The sequence below is a fragment of the Amaranthus tricolor genome, chromosome 8, assembly GCF_026212465.1.
Source record: "Amaranthus tricolor cultivar Red isolate AtriRed21 chromosome 8, ASM2621246v1, whole genome shotgun sequence".
Lineage (NCBI taxonomy): Eukaryota > Viridiplantae > Streptophyta > Magnoliopsida > Caryophyllales > Amaranthaceae > Amaranthus > Amaranthus tricolor.
Genome location: NC_080054.1, coordinates 29,638,993 through 29,657,020, shown reverse-complemented (window position 1 = coordinate 29,657,020; position 18,028 = coordinate 29,638,993).

Genomic DNA, 18,028 nt, shown 5'->3' with positions numbered 1-18,028 from the left:
ATATTGCCTCCCCGAGTTACTCAATGAACTTTACAGCGTTTGCAACAATACATAATCTTGACTCAAAGAACAACAATAGAACATCACTTAAATCATAATCTTCATGTAAGGATGAGTCAAATTCCTGACCTACTGAAACCTTTGCTAACAAATGATTACACAATCATTCCTTAGAAATCTAACACCTTATCTGAAATTTCACCAAACAAATGATACCGATAGTATTCAAAGTGCTTAGATAGTATTTGGTCCACAATCAGTCATCCAGGGCTTTTTAATTAAGAAAAGGAAATGTGACCTCATTAAAGTTAAACAAGGAATTTTGCCTCACACTGATATGGGCAATTATCAATTTTAGAAGAAGGAATCAAAATCAAAACAAGAACAATTACATTTTAACATTCAAAACAAGAACAATTATCAATTTGAGAAGAAGGAATCAAAATCAAAACCCTAACTATCGGAAATTAGGGATTTCAAAAGTCAAAATAATATGCGGCAACAGCAGCAGTGGCATGGTGGATCGTCTACTCGTCTGGCGACTGGCTCACAAGCTATTGTGGGTCGTCTGACAGCAGTGGCAGTGTGGGTCATCTTACGACTAGAGAGGATACCGGTGAGGGGTGTGTGGTGACGTGGTGTGGGTCAGTGGGTCGTCTGCCATCCAGTCGTGGTGGATAGGGTGGGTTTGGTTTGCTTTGCTTTTAGGGTTTGGTTTTGAAGTAAAACAGAGAGGATGAGAGTCGGGCGGGAGAGTAGTGAATACTGATGGATAGGATTAGCGAATGTAATTAATTTTTTTTTTTAAAAAAAAAAAAGTGCCTAGGGGGACATGCCACCCCAGGCCCTATAGTAAATTCGCCACTGTACATGAGGCATATACAAGATTTTATCCAATATATAATGTAAAGTCTTGAATATTTTTCCGGCTCTAGAAGCTGCCCATCCACGCAGTACGACTGGAATCTAGGCATTATGTTCTCTTCATGTGGCGCTTGAAAAGGCTAGAAATCTCTTGCAACATTGTTCACAGTGTAGCAAGTTATACCTGATATGTCTAGTAGTTATTAATCATCAATATTATTTAAGATTTGTACAGAATCTGAATTTGTGAAAATTTCATTGCTTTGGGTTGGTTGTTGCCTATCTGTTTCCTTTGTTTCTTTCTGTATTAAAATACCTTGTATTATAAAGTGTTTTTCATGTGGAATTTCAAACTTTACTGTTGTTGATGTTATAGGCTATAATGGGTTTTCTTGTTGTTTTAAGATTTTTATTAATTGAGCTAGATCGGTAAATTTGGTAATGATTCGTGTGCTGAAGGGAAATTGATTATTGCTGGACAATTTATAAGTTTGAATTCACGAAGAAGCATTATACAATTCGCGTCCAATCCTCTCCAATATTGAAACTCGAACATATCATTGAACTCCAGTCTTTCCAGTGATGGAAAATCATCAACTGCAGTTTGAATGTATATATTCACCAGTAAAAGGAATGGATAGCCTACCCATTCAAGAAACACAACACTACCAAATCTAGTTATTCTCAACTCCTTTAAAGAGTTGGGGAGGTTTCAAACACATATTTAGTAATATAATCTTTCCTCAATGAATTCCACTGCAATTATATTCTTTTGAGTAATGGTTTGTTGTGTAGTATGACTTCATGGTCTTTTCAAAGTTCTTTACATTTTCAAGATTTTTCAACCACATCAAGCGATGTAAACTGTTCATGTTCTACAATGTGGTAATTAAACATCATTCTTTTAGAGCCACAGGAAACAATGGAAGCTTTTTAAGCTTGTGAAGGCTACTTATGTTGTATGGTAGACTAAGGTGCTCAATGTTTCCTACATCCGAATACAAAATTATTAATTTAATCAAATTATGCATATATATATTTTGGCAAACTGGAAAGATTGAGAGTGTTGCTGAAATTGAAAATTTGCGGGAAATGAAGTTTTGAAAGTATTTCTAAGCAAGCAATTTATACGTGTACTAGAGGCATCGAGATACCATAGATGTTTCAATCTATCAACGAAATCATTAAACCAATATTTTAGCGTTGACAAAATTTGCTGGTGGATTTAATCATCTTTAGTGGAGATGTTTGGTAAAAGTTAATTGTTGACCCTCCGCTATACTCGTTCGTCCCTTTAGTTAAAAAGTAGTCATATCAAAATTTAACACTGGCTTCCAGATTCAGTAGACACCATAAATAGATTGAAGTATTTACGGTACCTTGATGTCTTTACTACCTATATAAATTGCCCACCTAAAACATTTTCAAAACTTTATTAACCAAAAATTCTCAAGTTCAACAACACGCCTAATCTTTCCCATTTGCCAAAAAATATGCATAATTTGATTGTCTTAGTATTTTTGGATTGGGATATAAGTAACTTTGAGCATCTCGATCTACCATACACAAGAAAGGCTTCACAAGCTTAATAATCTTCCATTGTTTCCCGTGAGTCTAAAAGAAAAATGTTTAATTACTAAATTGCAAAACATAAACAATTTAAATGGATTAATGCGGTTGAAAAATCTTAAAAATGTTAATGATTGGAATAGGGAATGCCATGCGCCATGCTACACAAGGAGCCATTACTCAAAAGCATACAATTTAAATGGAATTCATCAACAAAAGATTATATATATTGCTAATACTTGAAACCTCCCAACTCTTTGCCTTTTATATATTATCCTTCTAACCGTTTTTATTTACTAACTAGTTATTTTTTAAATTTTTAAATTTTTAATTTTTTTTATTTTATATGTATATTTGATTATATCTATATTTATCTTAAATTTATGCTAAGGATTAAATTTATAACGGACGGAGAGATTGATCTCAAGTTTGGATTAAAATTATTGTGAAAATGTCTATAAAATATAAATCTTTAATTAAAATGGTGTAATTAGTCGTAATCAATATAGTGAGAATTTGAAATTAGAGATAACTTACATTCAAATTAATTTAAATTAATTTCTTATTAATTTAATCAATAAAAATTAATATGATTAATTTAAATAGTTTATTGATATAGCGTGAGGTTACAATTAACATAAATCACTCCCATTTAAATATTTAGTCAAGAAATAATTGTTGTTTAGTAATTATTCTCACCACATTTTAATAAAATAATCCCTATAGTTTATGTAATTGAAATATTAATATTTAATCACACTAAACCAATTGGAAAAATAACATTTTGTTGTACAAGCTTGTTTTTTTACGTTTATAATAGCAGTTATTTGTAGGATTATGAGAAGTGATAATAAATTTTGTTTTACTCTTATATTTGTTGTGATGAGCTAGTTATCCCATATCGATAAATTGAAAATGGTGTGCACGCTTTATAAGCTGTTAGAGACCTTCTTCCCATTGCCATATGGTTTTGGGATAGTAGATATCTCCTTGGCTTATGAAGTGTGTGCACTTGTGTCCTCCCGTTAATATGCTGACATTCACAATAAGTCCAGCCTAATTTAAAAATATTGTAAATCAGAAAGTTATTGGAATGTATATACTCCAGCTTTTGTCATCAAATTTTTTATAAAGTCAAAATTAAAAAATAGTGTGGTCAAAGTTTGACTCATTTGATTAGGATGATAATACAATTGTACTGAAACTATAATGTTTTCATTTTTTAGAGTTGTATGTGCTTAAAATAATTGTTTTCAAGTTTTGAGAATGCAACGTTGGTGTGAACAAAACCTTGAGTTAAGTTGACGCGAAATTTTATTGAAATTCAATTTTTTTAAAAAAATTTAAGGATTATAGAGTACCATTAACGGTTTTTTCTTTATTATATTCATTGAAAAATTTTATTAAAACAAAAAAATAGCTAAAGGCAAAAATATCCCATCCAAATTGTCCTATTCAATATCATAAAAAAAATTATTCTCATCATTGTATATACTAATATGTATAACTCTCAACTACAAATAAATTGCGTAATTAATAAATTTTTTTTCAAACTTTTAAAATAAGCTTGATTAAAGAAAGAAAACGGATTAAGCTTAAACAGTTATGTGTCAAAAAGTGTAATTTTTATTAAAAAATAAAAAAGTAAAATATACCGTATGCGATCCCAATTAAATCGGATATTTAATTTTTTCGAATCAGAATTGGATCATGATTTTCAGTATCAACAAGATTGGATATATCAAATTTCTAGATCTGAAATGACCCGACATCTAATTTTGAACACCCTACCAATAAATTTCTTTTTTTACAAATCTTATTTGACAGTAGTAGTGTTTTTTATTGATTTGAAATTAGAGAATGAGATAAAAATAAGTGCAGTAAAGGAATACATAGGATGAGATGAGAAGAATGAATAAGTTTATGTGTGAGAATAAAAAAAAAAGTGGACTGTTAATTTACATAAGGTTAATTTTGTAAACATTTGAGCCCTTTTTAATTCTATCCTAAATGGAAAATAAAAGGAGTCATTTAATGATATTTGAGACAATAAAATATTGTTATTGATAGACGGAATAATAAATCTATTTCATAAGATTAGTTAATATATGTCTAAAGTATAAGTTTAGATGAATCACTTCATCACTAATAAAAAAATTGTATTTATATGTAAATTTATCATCATCAACATGTTTAATATCCCGTTTAAAAGCAGGGTTTGGATAAAAAATAGCGACAAACAATTCATACCTGTCCTCCCTTCATAGAAAATACTAAAGAAAAACGTTCAATTTTACCCCAACATATGGATTAATATTAACAAACACCACGCATCATACAAGTTTCTATACAAATTTACATTCAAAGAGTTAGAATATCATATTTATCCGTTACGAATGTTCTCCTCGTGTTATTATTCTAGGGACTTAATTTAGAGAAAAATAAAATACATAAATTAATTAAATTTGACACAATTTTAACACTCAAATAGAATATAAAAAGTTGGTTCATCTACGATTGGTTTTATTGTAGTTGCCGTAGTTGTTAATGCTGTGCTTAAATTTAAATTTGATTTAAATTCATGCATGCAGACATGTAAATCAGCTTAAGCCATCGAACTACTAACTACTACTTCCTCATAAGGTACTCACTGATAGTACGTATATATGATAACAAATTGACTTTTAATGTAATTTCTTTATCTCAGTAACTTTTTGTGCTAACTAAGAAAATGGAGAAAAATAAATTAAATTGTACCGGTCTGCGTCAAAAAATATAAAATTGAGTGTGCTCGTCTTGTACCCGGCTTATCAGTGCATGGGTATATGACACCGAATATTAAGTATTAAATGACTCTTGACAACGGATATCTTAGATCTCGCATTCATGAATAACATAGCACAATGTGATACTTTGGTGTGAATCACAGAATCTCGTGAAACATCGAGCTTTTAAACGCAAGTTGTGCCCGAAACCTTGGGTCAAGACACATCTACCTGGGTGCCACACATTGCATCTCCTCCACCCGCCTAGTTGTGGGGGGGGCGAGGAGGATGGTCTCCCATGCCTCATTGGGCGTAAATGGCCTAAAATAGTAAATTATAATGAACGAACGAGGTAGTATATGGATATAAATTAAAATATATATGTAAAAAATTGTGCAAGTAATGAACGTAGGTAGTATATGGATAATAATTCAACTATAAAGAATACAATTAGTCTCTTGAGAGACATATCTCAAGCGCAGCTCATTAAAGATTAATGTCTATTTAATGTATTCTTAATGTTTACTTACATTATCCTTAAACCTTAATGCTTACTTACCGTATCCTTAAGGCCTATTTTCAATATTTTAAATGTCTACTTACATCATTCTTAATACTTACTTATAATATTTTAAAAAATATATAATAGGTCGGTCCAATTGAAAATGGTCTTTCAAAGAGACCCTCTTACAAGAATTTGTGTAAAGCATGAGTCTAACAAAAAAAAGAAATGTAGCAATAACAATACTTATGCGATCAACTAAAAATTATTACAAATTTTATTTTTAAAAATTGTACATAAAACTTAGTCAATTATTTCGGGGCTTGTATTGCTTTGGTATCGATTTTTATGTCAGAAAAATTTATAGTAATTGATTTTTTAAATTAATTGATCTCCATTGTAATTATATATTTGTTCTCTTCCTTTTTTGAGAAATAAAAATATTTTCTTCCATATATATATATATATATATATATATATATATATATATATATATATATATATAACATAACACAAATTTATAAAACTTTAATATTAAGTTTAATTATTTATATTTAATTATTTTTTATTTCAAATCATTTATTTTTTGATAGCCATTTGTTAATTTTACATATATAATATTTATATTTTGATCAGCTTAAAAATTACTATTAAATTTCTTAGCAGAACAATAAAAAATTTAAATTGTATGATTGTAATGGTCGGCTTCAAGAACCAGCCGGTGTATAATTTTCTTATTTGTACATAAAATTGTAACTAATTATAGATATCTCTTAAGAATTGTGAAAGGTCAAATAGAGCGAACAACAAAACGATTATAGTAAAAACAAAAACAAAAAAACTTATGGGTGCCGGCGCATGCAATATTTATTGTTCAACAAAGTTCAATTGGATTGCTTGCTCAAAGATGTATTTGGGGGAATAGAGATGAGATCATGAGCAATATTTATGTTTGATTAAAAAAATTTTAAAGTAGAATTTGGTTTGTGTCTCTTTGTGCTTCAATGGGTCATCTATAATTGGAGGATTGAGAATATGAATATTTTGCTTATGTGTGAGATGCCATATGATTGGTTTTTTTTTATTTTAATTTTATAAAATAATTTTCTAATCTTTTTAAATAAAAGAAATTAAAATTTTTTTTGTCTTCCATTATGTTTGTTAAGGGTGTGTAAAGGTAAGCATTTTGCATGGTGCATGTTTTGTACTACTCATGTTCCAAAATTATAACCCCATTTGTGATTTTGACATCGTTATAATTTGTATTTTTAATCTTAATTTATAAAATAAAATATAGTTATGTGATAACTTATTTATTTTATTATAATGTGTATTTTATTTTTATTTAATTTAAATTTTTTTAATGTTTTTGAAACTTTATTATAAGGGTCAAACTTGTATTGTAAGATGCGGGCTTGCTGATTCAGCTTCACTCAATCATTATCGTTGTAGGAGTCTCTCTGTCAGGGATTTTTCTCTAATCAAGAGATTCTTTGGCCGCTTCCTTCTTTATGAGTATGGGTTGTCGTCTTTTTTTTCTTTCCAAACCTTGATCATAGTTTCTATAAACGGGATATATTGAGTGTGATGAACATGATGGATTAAAATTGTGCATTAGCAAAGGTAAAAAGTACAATATAATTAAACTTTTGAGATAATGAGTACTTTAATAAGCGGCCACAATGAAAGAAAAGTGTACGAAGGCCATTATATATATAAGGGTCTTTAGTCCCCCTCTTGGCTCTCTTCAAGTTTAGACGCCAAGCCAATATCAAAATACTCTTGAAGCTAGCTAGCCTCGTCATCATATTGGTAATCTCTCAACACTATCATAATCGTCCTTGTTAACAAATTAAAGTTGTTTGTTCGAGTGTTTAGATGAGTTTTAAGTTTGATTTTAAGTCGAGTCCTTTCAAATTTTTATAGGGTTTGTTGAGGTAACATATAATATATATTGGTGTATATATATATATATGTTGGGGTGTCTATTGTAGTGAGGGATAAACGTTTCTTAGAAAATATTTATTTCATTTTCCGCTGTTTAATTTAATTCATATGCGAGTGAAAATAAAAAATTTTGGTGGAGAAATTTATTTTCATTACTTTACAAACCATTTCCGACAAAATGTACTAGTAAATCCTTTTGTCTACAATATTTTCATTTACCTTTTACGATTTTTCATCAAGACCGACTTAACCAAAAAATTGATAATTATATACATTTTTGAAAAATTATTGTCCAAAAACAATATTTTCGGACAATAATAATATAACCAAAACAACTCTTTTAAGTTTTTTTACCCTTTACTCTCTCAAATATTATTTTTTTTGATCAATCTCAAATATTATTAAATTAAGTATAAAAAGTTGAATAAAACATAAGAATAATAGTCGAATTAAACTTGAATTCAAATTTCAAATACATGACTGTTAATTAATTGGATTTATTATTGATCTATCTCTCAGCTCTCTATATTTCTTTTTAGCTGCTCTTATAAGAGGCCGTCTTTCAAAGAGATGGCTTTAAAATAAGAAGCTCACATTTTTATTTTCTCTTTAATTTGTATTAATTGAACTGTTTAGTCCATATATCTAATATATTTCTCGAAGAGACCGTCTCTTATAATAATTTGTGAGTTCTTTTATATCTTGTTGTACCAGTTTTGCCACTTAGGATTTATTATTGCAATATAAATATATAATTGTACTTGAGATTCTGTATTTTGTTTTCTTTAATGTTAAGGAGAAAAGGTGTCGTAATCTTTCAAAAACAAGAGTCTAACTTTCAAAAAGCGTCAATGTTAGCACTAGTATATAAATATATTTTCGTAAATATTTTTTATAAATTTATGTATGTAATTTATTTTGGTATTATGTACTTTATTTTGTTGGGATTAAATTTATAATTATTATAATAGACTATATTAAAACTGACAAAATTATGTGTTTTTATTTATGTGAAAACATGATGTTAGCTATCGAACAATTTAGGGCTGACCCTATAAGGGGGTAAAAGGGTCTTGTGCCTTGAGGTCATTCAAAATATTTTTAAAAACCCTTTAATATTTAATAGTTAGGGTCTCTAATAGTATATTTAGTAATTAAAGGCCTGTAATTAATATTTCGCACTGAGCCTCTCAAATCTTACGGCCGACCCATCATTCATTAATCGCAAACAACATTTTTGTTAGTATTATTATTACTAAATAATAAGAATAAGTTTGTGTATTTTTGACGCCAAAATAGATGATAGCCACTTTATAGCAAAGGGATTATGTACCTGTAATGTATAATGTATTTTGCTATTGGGCAATAGAGTTAAGTCTGTTTCCTTTTATATATATATATATATATAAAGTTTGGAAAACTCTAAGTGTCATATCTAAAAAGAGTTTGCCAAAAGAAATTTATTTATTGGTTAAAGAAAAATGATATATGTTATTTGATCTTAACCAATATCTTTACTTTAAGGTATCTTTAACGAGCATTTATTTATAGTTAAATTCAGTAAAGTAGAGAATATAACATACTACATAATATATTATTATCAATTTTTAAAATTACAGAGTTAATTTATACATATAACTATTAAAATTTAGTGTTTCTACTGCATAATATCTAAGACTTTATTTTTTAATATTATATGTTTATTTATATATATGATGAAAAAAAAAGTGTATTGCACGGATTTGTTCATTAGTATATAGTAACAATGAGAAAGCTACAAATATTTTGCAGATAGATCAAGCATCAACCCGCAATGGGTCGTTCCCTTTGCCAACGTTGTGGTACTATAATAACTAAACCAAAATCAAAAATGGGTACATCAAAACGTAAAACATGCTGGAAATTCTGCAAAATGATCCTTAAACATGTTGTGGCCGAGATTATGGATGATGAATGGGTATCTCATCTTTTAGGTGAAGCTGCATTACACCATAAAAGAAACCAAAACCAACCTCATAATATGCATCATCTCGACGACACGGCCGCGCAATCTCATCTTTGTCAAACATGCATGGTCAAGGCTGTGGCCGAGGCGGAAGCCGAGGCTGAGGCGGCTGCTTATGCGGCCAAGCGAGTTGCGGAAGCAGCCATGGCTGCTGCTGCCGCCGTGCAGAAAGAAGCTGAGGCCCGTGCGTATCGCCTTCTGTTGATAATTAATGGGTGTTTTGTTTGTGTCTTTATGATTGTTTGTTTGTATGTTTGGTCTTCTATTAGAGGTTAATGTATCTGTAATTAAATTTATTATATTATTTTCTTTGTTTTTTATTTAGTTGCTCTAAAGTGGGGCGAATTCAGAATTTTTAGTATATGGTGGGCTAAAACTCTAAATTAAACATTTACCTCTATGTGTATGATGAACTAGTTCAATTGCTTTTTTTGTGGATCAAATATTTGTTATATAATTTAATATTAATAGGGGTTTTGATTAAATGATCTGGTGGTGACTTAGCTAGGCTCGGGGCTTAGATTGCTCTTCTATAATTTACTTTCTTATGTAATTCAATATTATTAATTTGAATCGTTTATATTTGAGTTATTTATAACTAAAATTTATAAAAAATTAATATTACGAAGTGTAGTTAGACGAATAAATAAGAGTATGTTTTTAATATATATTAGCCGTAATAGTATAAAATAACAATGGATCGTGGATAATAATAGACTAGTAATTGAGCAATCAAATGTATGAAAAAGATATAACTAATCTAATATTTGTAAACTAACACTTATTCCATGCTGTTTTTTTATTGCAGTTAAAAAAAGAAGAGAATTTGGTGAGATAAGACTCGATTCTATTTTAATAATTTTTTTTATTTAACTAGAATTTGATGATTAATTTTGATGTATATGAACCATGAGTTCATGAATTAAAAAAAAACATAAGACTAATATAAACCATTGAATGTGGAGGACCGTATAGATAATGGATTATAATTTATAATAATAATAAGTTTAATAACTAATCCAATTATAAATTGAATGGAAAATAAGATAGTTAGAACGTGGAATATTTGGATATTGGAGTATACATTTCTATCTCGCTGAATACGTCCTAATTTTTTGTACATTTGTAGTTTTATTACTTTATAAGAATAGTTTTATTTAAATAGAAGTTTCAATTTTGAATTGTTTTGTCTTAGTTTGAAAGTAAATATCAAATTTTAAGAAAGTTTATACATTCAATTCTTACATAATTTTTTTATTTTTATAATAATTAAGAGTTTTTTATTTCATATATTTTTGTAATAGGAGTTCGATTTTCGTCACTTAAAGAATAAATTAATTATTATTTCCTTTTATTGGTAGAGATTATATGACGCATTCAAATTAAAATAAAATAAAATAAATAATAAGACAAAAGTAGGTGGAACAAAGAATAAAATTTACGTGAAATTTGAAATCAAATGTCATGTAATCCACACTCTAATGAGACAACTAAAAATGACAAATCTTAGTTTATAGCAAACATCACAATGAAATAATGAAGGAAATAATTAAGAAGACCCTTCCTCTACCACGCTGGGAGTTTGTACGGAAGAGGGTGATAGTCCATTTTTGTCTCGCACGTTAGATCAATAAGTGTAATTGTTATGTGTTCTAAGATACTTGCTATATTATAATTATTGATATTATTTATCGTTTAAATTTATTTTATATATTTTGCGCCATTAAGATTAGGTAAAAAATAATAAATACTAATAAAAGATGAAAAATAACACATAGCAAATTCTTAGAGTTTTGCCAAATATAAAAGTATAAATTTAATAGAACTTTAGATGATTGTGTACATGGCAATAATTTACTTTTCTAAGTGAATTTAAAGTTAAATTACATAAGTATTTAAAATATATTTTTACATTAATTCTTTATATCTAAATAAGAATCTTAAATAGAGTAATTGTATAAAAAAATATTTTATACCTAAGTAAGAAATTATTTTTGAAAAATATATTGATTTAAATTATCATCATAATTGTAAATAATAATAAAAAGAGTTGGAAAATAGCAAATAACATCTTAGAGTTTTACAATATTCTTTGAAAAATTTTATTTATATAAAAGTATGTCTTTATACTAAATGTGCACTCACCGGAAAAAACCAATACTCCCTTCAATTCTTTCAAGTTGTCATATTTAGTTTCGTTAATTCAATTCTAAATTTCTCTAAATGTGTATAATTAAAAATTATAACGCGATCGATAAATAGTTGTAAAAACTAAATGGGACAACCTGAGAGAGTAATAAATAAAAGTGCGGCGTATTTGTAAACACGATCCTTAAATTTCGCCACCCTTTTTATTTTATTGCTACCCTCTGAGGAAATTACGTATTTGCCCCTGGATAATCAAAAAATTACGATTTTGCCATTGAACTTAAAATTTTCTATATATACCACATTCTTACTAAAATTTTTCTTACCACACTTAAAAACTAACTTACAAAAGCAAATTGTTGGAGAAAAAACTAAGTTCAATCTGCAAACAATAAATCGAGGTAATTTTTTTTCGAATGTAATTAATTTAAATTTACAAACGAAAAAAAAAATTAAAGTTGAACCGCCCAGATCTGAGCGATTCAATTTTTTTATATATATTTTTTTCGTTTGTTTTTGTATAATTATTATAAATTTTATTATTATTATTATTATTATTATTATTATTATTATTATTATTATTATTATTATTATTATTATTACTGTTATTTTAATAATTTTATTATTATTGTTATTATTGTTGTGATTGTTATTATTTTTATTATTAAATATATTTTTATGTTTTGATTTTTAATTTATTAATGTAAATATGTTTGTTATAATAATTATTATTATTTTTATTTTTAATAACTTTTTTATATTGTTTTTATTATTATTGTTATTGTTGTGGTTTTTTTTTATTTTTCAAATGTAAATTATTAAAATTTTTTTAAAAAAGTAAAATGAATCGCCCAAATCTGGGCGATTGGACCCCGGTTCAATCGCAAAAAATGTGGCGATTGAACCAGGGTCCAATCGCTCAGATCTGGGCGATTCATTTAATTTTTTTTCGTTTGTTTTTGATAATTATTATTGTTATTTTTAATTTTATTATTGTTGTTATTATTATTATTATTAATGATATTATTAATAATTTTTTAATTATTTTTGTGATTGTTATTATTTTGATTATTAAATAATTATTTTTTTAATTATTAATTTATTATTTTTAAATATGTTTATTATAATTAATATTATTATTAATAAACTTTGTATGTTGTGTTGAAAATTATTTTTATTATTGGTGTTGTTTGGTTCTTTTTTTTCCATTTTTTTTATTATTTTGTTTTTTAGAATAATTGTTATTATTTTTATTTTTATTATTATTATTGTTATAATAATAATTATTATTACTGTTATTCTTATTATTTTTATTATTATATTATTATTATAGTGGTTGTTATTGTTATTATTGTTATTATATTATCCTTTAATTTTATTTATAATTATTTTTTTTGTTATTAGTGTTATGATTATTGTTATTATTTGTGTTATTATTGTTATGATTATTATTAATGTTATTACTTTTGTTAATGTTGTTATTATTTTTATGATTATTGTCAATTTAGAAAATTAATATTGTTTTTTGTTCATCTGGTTAATGTAACGTAATGTTTGATTATGTTCATTTATTATTAATGTTTAATGAAATTGTCAAAAATTGTAGTAAATGACTGGTAATCAAGGAAAAGGAAAGGGTTTTTTTAGACAATTGTTGAGAGGTAATAGTTCTAGGCCTACCTTACTCAGAGGGGACCCGCATGAGAGGAGGGTAACGGGTTTTGCTAGGAGGGCTAGGCAGGAAGAGGCTGTCAGACACAGTATTGCCCAAAGATCGAGTGCGCTAGACCTAGTCCGAACCCCTCTTGATGACCAGTCTAGCAGCATGCAGAGTAGTTGGGGGGTTTCTAGTGATGATGATAATGATGCTGATGATGTTCAATACGAAGCTCCTGATTCTCGCCCATTGGACTGGACTGTTGTTCGGGGGTCCGACGGGAGATTCGCACGTGGCAGCCCTAGTTCTTCTGCCGCATCTAAGCGCGCAGAACGTAGTTTCGTGGATAATGAGCCGCCACGAGAGAGCAGGCCCTCACAGTCCGCTAACACGGACTGTTTAGTCACATCGCCCCAGCCCGGGGGGCCGACAGATACGCGACTGATCCCTAGCTATGGCGGGCACATAGCTAAACTTATTTTCGACGGCTCCGAGCGTACGCCTCTGATTCTGGATTGCCGTATTAGGAAGAGGCCAGTGGATTCCATCATCCGACTGAGGCATATGTCTGATGCGCTAAACGATATTCTACCTGCCACTTCCCTCGGCCGACTATCGGACATTATGCACCAGCACATCGACTGTGCTTTGATATCGGCGTTCATGGAGAGGTGGCAGCCGGATACGAACACCTTCCATATGCCATGGGGGAAATGACGATTATGTTGCACTACGTGCAACGCATACTGGGCATTTCTATTGAAGGATCTCTGCCGGCTGAGCCTTCTGAGGCGGAGTGGCAGGTCGGTATCACCAATCTGTTCGGGGAGCCTATGTCTGAGCTTCGGCGTAGAGGTGCGTTCACCTGCGGCTGCGTAAACGTTGCTGAACTGATGCGGCTGTGTCATAGGTCGTAGGCCATGGATACCCAGACGACAGCGTACTACATGGCTATCGTCAGCTCTACCTTGCTGGCGGATAAGACCAAAATTGGCATGCGACCTCACCCGATACTAGCCGTGAACGTCGATCAGCAGGAGGTGGCCTGGGGTGCGGTGACCTTGGCCTACTTGTATAGGCAGCTCGGAATGGCATCTAGGGCTGGTTGCAAGACCATTGTGGGATGCCTGACATTGCTCCAAACATGGATCTATGAGTACTTTCCCGCTTTCTGCCCTCATCCTCGCCGAGAAGATGTGCCAAACATGATTAGGGCGGAGATGTGGTCAACGAAGAAACCATGTCGTGAGGTGGACAGGCTGAGGGATTGCCGTAGGGTTCTTGACTCAATGACGGAGACTCAGGTATTGTACTTAAAGCTAATTTTGTTATGCATGTGTTTTTAATTTTACATTATTCTTATTTGTTAACTTGGCCTGCATACAGGTGGAATGGACTCCGTACAGTTCTGCTCCTAGTGCGTTGCTGAATGAGCACCCACGCACCACCATCATCGGGGGTATCATGTGCTTTGATATCGTCGAGGTGTATTTGCCGCAGCAGACTTTGCGACAGATCGGGTTCGTGCAGGCTATTCCCCCCGCTCCTATGAGACCAGCCAAGGCTCTCCGACCGGCACACGACACCTACTCTGTGACCTTTGCTTCTTCTGTTGTTTATTTGGAGGCATGGAGTAGGTTCCCCTTTAGTGCCCGCGTTGTTGAGTAGGGCCTTCGCCGGGCATCTGTTCCAACAGAGGTGGAACCTAATTACGTTTACTATGTACATCACATTTAATTTATGATTACATCGTTGCTATACACAATGAATGTCTTCTATATGTTCTATAACAACCACTATATATACAGTAGTATAACTATGGACTATATACAAATTGAATCATTTCTATAATACAAGTAAATAAGGATTTATACAACACGTAAGACTATGGAGTATCTAAATTTTCAGCATCGTCAGCGGTGTTATTAGTTGGTCGTGGTCGTGGCCCGCGTAGATTATTCCAGAGCATAATCCTCGTAGTGAAATGTGTGTCAATATGTCTAGTGAAATTGACAACTACTTCTCTCCAACGTTGATGGATGGGCCGCAGTGGGGATGAATCGTCGTTCATTAAAAGTTGAACATAATGATTTCCATTCACCCAACATATATGTATAACTTTATTTACACTATGCACGCCCGGTGCTTTCCTTAATGGAAGAACCAAACAGTTGTACATCGTGTTAGCGTTACTAGAACATAATAAGCAATGCCAATGTTTAGAAACATTGCTGCAGAGTACAAAGCCATCGATGCATCCATTCAGTGAATAAAAGGAGCAGGTCCATTGCCGTGTGAACCTATTTAGAATATAGCCTCGTCTAACGACTTCTGGGATAGATACTGTAACACCCGAATTTCCTCCCTTCTTTCACGATTCTGGTTTTGTTTAAGGGGTTGGAAATTCAGAATTTCCAACCCCTTAAACGAAACCAGAATCGTGAAGGAAGGGAGGAAATTCGGGTGTTACAGATACAAACTTAGGTATTGCTCTCTGTTCATTTGCATTTCCATACACATAGCACGTCTTAAAAGAGGCCATGCTTCCTCGCCTCCCAGCTCTGTGACGGCAATAGCTCTAAATCCACAATTACCATCACCTAACACATCAATCTAGTCAAAAAAGTAAGGTGGAAGAATGAATGGGATGTCATTAGGCCATGGAAACTCTGAAAAATCGCGCCCTCCTGGATCATCTGCAGTAATTGAAAATAAAGTTAATAAGATGAAGTTGTAACAAATGAAAGTAAATAATAAAACGATAGTCATGTACCGGATAAGTTGAAACTAAACTTAAGTCCTGGTGAAGATTGCGTTTCTCGACCACTAGATCTGCCACTATATCTCCCACAGGATGAAGATCTAGACCCTCGACCACGAGAAGATGATCTGCTATATTCAAATGTGCTTTTTTTCCTTCTCATGGTTTTACTTGTGTTTGGTCTTCCCTTTCTCGGTGGACTTGCGTAAGGCTCAGGTATTTCGGCTCCTTCTGGGTGTAGTTCATATTCAAGTACCTAAGACATTCGGCGTACAACAGCGAGATCAGATTTAAGGACTTCATCGACCAGAGATTGAAAGTACTCTTTATCATTGGCATTCGCGTATCGTACTCCTTCGTTGGTCTCGTCTCCTACCTCTGTATACCTCAAAGTACTCCAGAATTGATGAATGTCATCCACATCAAAGCACCATGTGAACCGATGCACATATGTAAATAGCATGCACACGACAATTCATGAGTTTGTTGAAGTACACTACCGCATTTGTTTAATACAAAATCACCCAGTTCTAACATGCGGTTATACTCAAGCTGGAGCTGCTCCAAGGCATAGATAGATACGTGGCGATATAAAGGTCTAAAGAAATGCTGTCGCAATGACCTTGCTACAAAATTCATGGATTCCTGTAGCGCTTGTCGGATCCTGGCTTGCTAATTTGTAATCTGTGCATGTGCCCTTTTAAAAGGGGTATCGAATGAGCTATTACCGCTACTAAGGTAATACTTGAAAGACAAGTGTTGGCTTTCAACTCTGCTGGTAGTCTGGTTACCCAAGTGGAAACAATCATTCGTCCACGCACGCACAAATTTCTCTCTAAGTGGAATCCATGTTCCAGCCAGATACCGAACGACCTTTTTGTTCCTAACCGACCACGTACTCACGATCGCTTGCCATCTTTGTTCAAATTCCCCAATTGTAGAACTTTCAACCAAGGGGTTCCATCTGCCCTGTCTGAATATTTGGCCTTGTTGGTTTTTTTTCCCGCCACACAACTTGTCCACCATGTTCTCAACGTCGTTGGCAATATGCCAGATGCATAACAAATGCCGCACATCTACATTAAACAAAACATTGAACGTAATTAAGACATATTCAATAGATAGAACGATAATACCTAATCAGCAAAACCTTTTTACCTGGGAAGACGTCACGAATAGCTGCAGATAAACCTTCGTCTCGATCGGGTACAATGACGCTAGGAGTCTGAGCAGTGCCGAAAATATCTCTCAATCCCTGCAACACCCACGAATACGACACAGCCGCCTCATCTCGCATCAAACAAAACGCAACCAAGAAGTTGTGATTGGTTGGCGTCATTCCGATCACTTCACATAGTGGCCACTTTTGTTTGTTCGTTCGTTTTGTACGTTGTATCTATCAGTACAACATTCGGCCACGTACGTATCATTTGGATAGAGGTAGGATTTGCAATTAACAGTCTGCTCAATTGCCCTTCGCTATCCAAGTTTGTCCAGACCACGTAATAAAGTTCTGTGGCCATATGAAGACAGTGTTGAAGGGGAGTCCTACCCTCCATCTCTTCTCTCCTTATTGATTGCCTAATATTATATATCTGATTCATACTAGCATAAAAACCAGGAAAATTATCTCTAATAGAATTCATAATAAAGGCCAGTTGCATTTCGGTTGCACTAAGCTGTTGTATGTGCTCCCGAATATCTACATTGATCCTATTTGCCCTTATATGACCATCTCTGTACACTAAGAACGGGTGGTTATGTTTTTCCTTTTTCACCAGGACACACCCTTACTGTCCAAGGTCTTTCT